The 9,048-nt window shown below is 38.8% G+C and overlaps 1 long non-coding RNA gene across 1 annotated transcript in view; it reads right to left on the bottom strand.

The window, feature by feature from the left end:
- Nucleotides 1-7,952, bottom strand: part of LOC147578488 (uncharacterized) — a 25,826-nt gene extending 17,874 nt beyond the window's left edge. Inside the window, exon 1 of the long non-coding RNA XR_015254298.1 lies at nt 7,763-7,952. This is a non-coding gene — a long non-coding RNA (uncharacterized LOC147578488). The remainder of the gene's footprint in view (nt 1-7,762) is intronic.
- Nucleotides 7,953-9,048: the final 1,096 nt, after the last annotated feature.

Below are 9,048 nucleotides of genomic sequence, written 5' to 3' on the forward strand. Positions count from 1 at the left end.
ATTAGCCAAATGCTTGCTATGTTCTGTTGTGAGATGTATTGATATGAGTTCCTTCTGACACTGTGCTTTCTCATCAGTTGAATTGCATGGTGTGGTGGGGTGGGAAATAGAAAAGAAAGATAGGACATAGACGTCTCCTCTGGTGTAGAAACTAGGACCGTCTAATGCAACATCTCACGTTAATACCAATGTGAAAAACAAGACCACAAACCCAAATCGGGTGTAGTAGAATTATCACTGTTAAGACAGTGCTAATTGTTAAACAATTTAGTTTGTGTCCTTGGACGAATTTGACCTTTTAAAGAGTTCATTCATTTAGCCTTCTTAGATAACATTAGTATTTGTTGAACGTTTGTCATGTAAAAACTCGCGTAAAGAAACTAAGGTCGCCCTGGAAAAATTAGGACAAATTAGTAGAACAGGTATTTAAAATAGTTAGTCTGGCTTCAGAATCCCACTTTCAACCCTTCTGCTATTCGATGTCTCAAAATTGTGATGAATACTTATTAAAAGCTTCTTATGGGCCCAGCATTATTCTAAGCCCTTTATACTTATTATCTCAGTTCAGGCTCACAATAGCCCTATGATGTGTGCATTCTCAGTTTCCCAGTTTTTCAGATGACGAGACTGAGGCATGGAGAGATGAAATAACTTGTCCAAGATTCATGGCAACCGGCAGAGTAGGGACTTGAACAACGAACCTGACCCCAGGGCTTGTGCTCCTCAGCAAACATCGAGGAACATAGATTAGGTTTATGATCTGGACAAATCACCACGTCCAGTACTGGAGTTTTATACATAAAGCCCCTGTCAGAAAGGAGATCAGCGTCTAGTTACAGGGTTAGGGAAGTAAGCCAGGCTCTTATCTGCTGCTTCTCTTTCCTTCTCCCCCTTTCTTTCTTCCCTCTTCCTGCTTTCTTCTGTCAGGATTTCATTCTACGGACAGAAAAGTAATGACATGCATAATGACTAATCCATCTCCCACCCCAAAATGGTAGAACTGGTAGGTGAAGGAAGTGGGAGGGTATAAAATTTTCATGTTCATCTTTAGAGAGCTCGGGGTTAAAAATGTTAAAGCATACCAGAGATGGGCAGCTGCAAATTCACCCAACCTTCTTGTCAAATCTGCGTCCACGTGTTCAAGATTTTCATGGGTGACAAGAAACCCCATCCTATAGGAAATAACTTAGCTGGAAGGAAGGTGCAAGTAATTTCAAGCCACAGAAATGTTGTCAGTGAGACCTGAAGGCACATAAACAAAGAAACAGGCCAATTCTCCCATAGTAGATCATTCCTGAGAGGAAGACGTAGAAAATCTGGACAGCAGGACGATAGGGCAGCAAGAAATAAAGCTTTACGTTACTGAAGTTTTGGAGATGTTTTGTACAACAACCAACAGCATCCATCCCACTTAAAAGAGAAAGTTTACCAGAAATAGGCTTCTGCGTTAACAACAAACATGAAATGTATAGCACTGGCTTAGACGTCAGGTAACCAGAGTCAAGAAAATAGATACAGCAGGTTGGGCAGCTGGAAATTCTCATTACACTACGGGAAATATTTAACAAAACTGTGACAATTTGGAAGACGGAATATGTGTCTCCTGAGACTAGCTTTTAAGGAAGTTGTTGGGAAATGTCAGAATGTTATGTGCTACTCTGTTGCTTTTAGCAAGATGTTATAAGAAAGAGATGACTTCAGGCAAGAATAGCTTATTTTGAGGTAAAAGTTTAAAAAATAGAGAGTCAAGAGCTTTACTTCGTTGCAAATGATGTTTATTTCTGGACCCCAAAATATTAAGTTGGGTAAGTTTGAACAAAGTTTTGAGCATCAAAAGCCCAACAAGACTTGTTAATTGAAAAAAGTATCTCAATCTTTCAGCAAAGATTAACCATACAATCTCTCCACCCAAGTCATTAAGTTAAGGTAGAGAGGCATAGGAATGAGGAAGCAAAGAAAAAAAAGCAATAAATAAAGAAGGAAACTTTGGGTGTCATGACCGGCACATGGAACTGAACGAAACAAAACAGGCCGAAAATGTAGTAACTGTATGTGGGACTTGTATTGCCCCCGCAGAAAAAAAGAACACAAACATCAACTGCCTGACACCCTCTTTACCTGTGACCAAAGAGAATATGGACGAAGCACCCATAAACTGAGGGCCTAAGGGACCCAGAAGAACAATAAACAAGATGGAGTCTTCCAGAAGCTGTAATTAGAGACTATGAAGGGATTCTCCTACTGATAGGGCAAAGGTATTTCACCGACCAGCTGGACTTCATCGTTGAACTAATAAGGACAGGCAAAATGCCAAGAGTTTCTCATTGTTGCTTTTTCCACATGGGAGCTTATACTGCAGTTACCCTCTCTCCATCCTACCGTTGTACGCTAGATGGTGGATGTGGTGGTGGAAGGAGCAGAAATAACTTGTCTTCAGATCAGGAGCCAGCAGAACATGAATAGCCATATCTACATGAGAGGGAGAGAGAGAGAGAGAGAGAGAGAGAGAGAGAGAGAGAGAGAGAGAAAGGGAGAGACAGAACTGCATCTCCCCTACAGGTTCTAGATTTCTAGGTATGAAACTTTGGGTCTCCTCCTTGGGGGATGTATTCAGTATATTCTAAGAGAACTGGCAAGGATTGGTCAGCTCTTCACCAAATGCATTTACTCTTCCTCCCGCACATACAGCTAAATGAGAAACCTCATTGTTTCAGTTGACATGGTCATGTGGCTAGTTATCACCAGTGAAATTTGGGTGAAATAACACTTGTCACTTTGGGGATAAGGGCAAAAGAAGTGAATGTGTTTCTTTCACCCTCTTTTGTTTTCCCATTAATAAACCAAATGCCAATGACCCTGGAGAAGGGCAGAAGTACAAAATGAAGGGGTTCTCTGTTCCATAAAGATCATGTGGAAGGCCAGCTACCAATTAGGAACATCCCACCTGGGAGGACGATTTATGTGCAAGAAAGAAACTTACATGAAGTCATTGATATTTTTTCAGATTTGTTTGTCACAGCGGGAAACATTATCCTAAGTAATACAATGCACAAAGCCTTTAGTATTCTAACTTGATCTACAGTGCTTTATCCCTTCTTTGAACTTTATATAGCACTTAATCTGTGATAGGTACTGTTCTAATTATTCTACAAGGTACTTTAAAGATATTATTATATATTATATACATACACACACATAGTCCATTAAGTCCCATATCAAATATAGGCTGTACTTCAGAACTTAATACTTAACTATACCCCAGCGGACACAAAAAAATAACTTTTTATCCATCTATAAGTTAAAAAAAAATAAAAGTCAGTTTGACTAAACAAATCACAAATTGATCACTAGGGGACCTTAGTAAGATCTGCTTGAAGAGAACCCACTTTGAGCTCTATCATAACTTTATAGCTTTCATCTCTTCACTGGTCATTTAATTTTGAGACATAGTCCAGCAGCAGGACCTTGGGTCCAATTTAACTAGTAAGTTACACAATAAACTTCTTTAGACTCTATCTTACCTATGTTATAAAAAGTATTATTTAGATTAGAAACATCATTAGACAAACATTTATTGTGCATTGACTATTGCTTAGCTTTTGCTAGAAATACAAAGATGATTGAGACCCAACTCCTGTTCTTGAGGACCATAGAGTTTAGTGAACACACAGGCATGTTAAAAAGTACTACAACAGGAGTGCCTGGGCTGGCTCAGTTGGTTAAGCGTCTCACTTCGGCTCAGGTCATGATCTCACAGTTCCTGAGTGCGAGACCCATATCGGGCTCTGTGCCCACGGCTCAGAGCCTGGAGCCTGCTTCGAATTCTGTGTCTCCCTCTCTCTCTGCCCCTTTCCCACTCGCACTCTGTCTCTCTCTCAAAAATAAAAACTGAAAAAAAAATTGAAAAAAATCTACTACAACAAAACCTGATGAATACTGTTGTAGCAGCAGGTACAGACTGGGATATGAGCACCGGCCACTGGTGTCAGAGCCATAATTCTGCAAAGGATCATTCTATAGGAAAAAAAAAAAAAGATTTTGAAGCAGAAGATAAAAACACATACACACGCACACATATGCACATACACACACGTTATAGGAAAGAAAATTCTCATAGCCCCTTCAGCCAATTATTCACAATTATTCACCATAGTAATGGTTCAATTTGATCACTAAAATGCTCCAATGATCACAAAGCCGTACATCAAGAGGTGAGTCTAAGTACTACAGCATTTATTGTTATTCGGAAATCCTCGTATCATTTCTACCATTCATTAATATTTTCATGGTTAGTACCAAATTGATTGCCACTATTACTAGTATCCCTTGCCTTCAAAGATCCTCCTTACCCAACTCTTTAAAAAAAAAAAATCGTTCTACAGTTCTCCCAGGTGAAGCCTTGTATTCGTAACTGATCTCTCTTTCTTTATCACCCCCACATTTAAATATAGCTTTGTCTCTCACTAAGGCTGTTTATAACATGCCTAGCCTTCTGAGATTGCCTCCGTGGTAACCTGTCTGCCTTTCCATCACCTGATTCATGTTGATAGTCCCTACCAGACGAATATTTCAACAGCTCTAGTTTAACTGTGTCACACTCTTTCCAATCTTTCCATGTCCCCACATTACTTAAGTCCTAACTTTGTTACTTAAAAACCAGGTACTTAATCTTGTTGAGATTTGATTCCCCACTCTGTAAAATGGGGATAATAATCACACCTAACTCAAACATTTATCGTGAAGTTCAAGTGCTTTCAAACATGTAGCGTATTTAACATAGCTTCCAGCACAGAGTAAGCATTCATTAGATTTTATTTGTCACTATTACTTTCAGTAACACAACGTGTGATGCAGTCTGAAATTTGACCCAAATTTAACTGTCTCCTTTTATTGCACATAAAACACCTGTTCGTAACAAAAAGCAACTTCTCCCAAGTTTAAGAACATGTCTTGCAAATCCCTTCCTTTGAACCTATAATTTTAATCATGTTCTCCCCCAAATATCTCTTGCTTTCGATTTGTTCAAATTCTCTTCATTCTTTGTGGACCAATTTGAGTCTTACCCCACAAATATCTTGCCATAGCTGATGGTAGTTCTCTCCCCACCTTGAACAGATAAAATGATATTCCTTTGGAGATTATCATATCATGTCATATTGTGGGGTATGAAATAATGCAGATCTAGATCAGATTGGAAAAAAGACATTCTTATCCCCACTCAGTCATGGTTTGCTCAGCATACTGTCCCAAAGCTGGAAGTGAGCCATAAATGTTTGGGGATTGACTGTTCATAAGGTCAATAAGGATATTCCTATAAAGTTTAGATTTAGAAGCAAGAGGGCAAAAGACAAAATAATGAAATACCCATATACAATTCTCCCTTGAGTCACATAAGGGGGAAAAACAGCATCTAGAAAGAAAGATTGCTATGATTACCATATCTCCAAATGATACCACATGGAAAAAAGCTAAATATTCTAAAATTAATATTTTCTTGTCTTCTAACAATTGGCTTTTTGTTTTGTTTTGTTTTGTATTTTGTAACTGGAACTGATTTTCATTTCTGTGCACCAAATAACAATTGATACACGTGATTCTAGTCAACTGACCATGTCAAAAACCATACAGATTTTTATACAATTCACACAGACTTCATGCAGATGAGCCATCACTCTACCATGAGGATGCTTTACACTACAGCCGCCTCTGTCTATCCCGGTGGGTTGGATAAACACCTGTGCATATATTTTGTTTTACTTTTCAGAGTGTAATAATGCATCCCCAGAGACCGGGAAAGCAGATTAGCCAGGGTGAGGATTAATGAACACAAGCTTTGGAGTGAGACACATCATTGCATTGCTCTTCCCAAGGTAGATGGCCATGGGCAAGTTATGTAACCTTCCTGAGCCCTTGTTTCCTCCCAGTAAAATGAGGATAATAATACTGCTTCATGAGGTTTTCAGAAGGATTAAATGAAATGAAGTCTAGCAAAGTTCTCGGCTCATAGTAGGAGTTCAGTGTTTACTTGCTCACATTTGCATTTCAGAATTATGATTGCATTAGGAAAAGAGGTTTTCCTTCTATGTCATGGATGCTGGGGAGTGATACCTCAGCCTGATTTGTAACCCCCATCCTGGAAAATCATGCTGGATATTTTCATTTAGTGCAGTGACTTTCAAACATTTCCTTTAACAGCAGCAGCAGCAGCAGCACCTTTTGGTTTCCAGTTAAAATCTTAAACAGACCCCAATTAAAGAAAAAAAAAGGCAGTCATTCTGGGAAGACTTTGAATTAGAAGATCTGGTCCTATCTAGCTTGGTATTGCCTGAATTTGAGAAAGTTACTTGACATTTTTGAATCCCTTTTCTCATCTGCAAATTTTGGATAATAAAAAATACTGCCCTGCTTAGTTTACAAGATTGTTGTGACACTCAAGTGAATGCATGTGTATGAACGCACTTGGAAATAGTAATGCAATACACAAATATACACTTAGTTTTCTTATCACAACACAAGCTTCTGCATTTTGGCTCACCTATTTGATTTTTTCCCAACAGATTTACCTCCCTAATTACAGGCAGTTCCTTGCTAGCAAACAGGTGTATTCCAAAATTTAATTTGCTAATCAGTTGTTAGGAACTCAGCACACATTTTCCCTTAGAAATGATGTTATAAATGGAATAGCTTATTTCTAAAGAAATTTCAAATGAACACTGTAGCCCATGATGTAGTTGAAATATTATATACATTTGCTATAAAAACCATTGGAAATATTATTGCAATATAAGTAAATAGTCAAATAATAAAAATAAATGAGTTTAATTTATCTTTAATGCCAGCATTTAATGTCCAGCAAGTTTAATTTAAAAATAGTAGACATTTAAGCTAGTGGAGATTCTAAAGAGAATTTCGGTGTCCCACAGGGGTTTGGAATTCGTATTACCTGCTTTTGTGATTGACAGATTTCAAAACTTAGATTTTTTCATTTCTTTTTTGTTACTTTTATGCCTAGCAATTACTACTGGGATAATTGATGGGGGGGGGGTGGTTATAACAAGAAACAAAAACAGATAAGAAGAAGCATGGAAAGGGAAGACAGGTAGGAAGAGAAATAAAGAGTGAAAAAAACAGAAATTTAGGGTAACCAGGAAAATGAAAAGGAAGGCTGAATGATGTGAGTTCATTTGGGAAGAAGACAAACAAACTAAAAAAAAAAGTAGGAAAGAAAGAATGGTGAACCCAGTTAAAGATTAAGGGGGGAAAACATTTTGGAGGATTTATATAGTTGAATTCATTCATTCTACAAAAAGGTTTCCAGTACTTGAGTCAAGCAGTTGGAGAAGGGAATATGGAGCCTCCATAAGGTCGATGACAGAACAGGAACAGATGTGGAGTTGACCTTTGGTATGAATTAGACATTTATTACTAAGTGCTATTGACTCTGGAAGTCAATAACCTAAATAATATTAAAATCATTTGAGGCAAAGAGTTAGTATCTGAGAAATAATTAGGAGAAATTAGCCAAAGATGAAAATATTTAACTGGACAATCTACTTGGTGGATTGATATACAATCACTTGAGAGGTGTCTTTGATTTATACCATAATAGGAAATTGTTTTCCACTCAAACATTAAATATTTATCATAACACCTGATGCTCACGAAGACCCCTACGGCAGTGAATAAAAAGCTAGTTGTTAAAGTAAGGGCAAACTGTCTCTGACAAACCTCCCAGCATCTCCAAAGGTCACCAATGACTTACTCATTGCCTCATGCAATCAGCTAGTACTCCACAGCAATGTGTCCTGATACATACTTTCTGATGCTTTCCAAATTGGGGTTTTCATGACCATTCTTTCCTGAATCTTCATCTGTCTCTCCAGCTATCTTTCGCTTTCATTGTCGTAGGGCTCCTCCTCCTTGCCCTTCCTCCTCCCAGTGAAGGTTCCTGTTCCTCGGTGTTCTGACTTGGTTTCCTTTTCATTTCGCAAGCGCTCTGCAAACAATCTCACCCACGCCTATGGTTTCACCACCATTTGCAAGCTGTGTTCTACACACTAGTAACACCCACATTTCTACCTGCAGCCCGGACTTTGCCCTGAGGTTCCAGAGTTCTGCATTCAACTGGAAGATAGCCAGAAGCCAAGATTCACATTTTCCTCTCATTTGAAATGCCGTGGTTTTGATCATTTAAAAAGTTGAAGTGCACTAAATGAGAAACAGCAATTTTATCTTTTGTACCTTTGTGCGATGCTCTCAGAAATTAAAATAATTTATCTTCAACTTAACCCTTTGTATGTATTCCCCCATCCTTAGTATTATAAGTTGATAAGATAAAGAATTCACAAACATTTAAGAATCTTCCTGACTACGGCAGCTTTTGATTGAATCTTAAAACTTAAAATCTTCGGGGCACCGGGATGGCTTGGTTGTTTAAGTGTTCAACTCTTGATTTAGACTCAGGTCATGGCCTCACAGTTCATGGAGCACATCAGGCTCCACACTGACAGCATAGAGCATGCTTGAGATTCTCTCTTTTAGTCTCCCTCTCTCTCTGCCCCAGGTGTTCACACACTCTCTCTCTTTCTCTAAATAAATAATAAACTTAAAAATAAAAGTTAAGGGGCACCTGGGTGGCTCAGTTGGTTAAGTGTGCAACTTCAGCTCAGGTCATGATCTCATGGGTTCGTGAGATCGAGCCCCATGTTGGGCTCTGTGCTGACAGCTCAGAGCCTGGAGCCTGCTTCCGAATCTGTGTCTCCTTGGCTCTCCGCCCCTCCCCCCCTCACGCTGTGTGTCTCTCTCTCTCTCTCTCAAAATAAACAAACATCTAAATAAATAAATAAATAAATAAATAAATAAATAATTTTTTAAAAAAAGTTAGGGATGCCTGGGTGGCTCAGTTGGTTGAGTGTCTGACTCAGGTCAGGTCATGATCTCATGGCTCATGGGTTGGAATCCCACATTCGACTATGCTGACAGCTCAGAACCTGCTTCAGATCCTCTGTTTCCCTCTCTCTCTGCACCCCCCCCCACTTGCACTCTCTC

The sequence above is a fragment of the Puma concolor genome, chromosome C1 (assembly GCF_028749965.1).
Source record: "Puma concolor isolate L17-30 chromosome C1, mPumCon1.1.hap2, whole genome shotgun sequence".
Taxonomy (NCBI): Eukaryota; Metazoa; Chordata; class Mammalia; order Carnivora; family Felidae; genus Puma; species Puma concolor.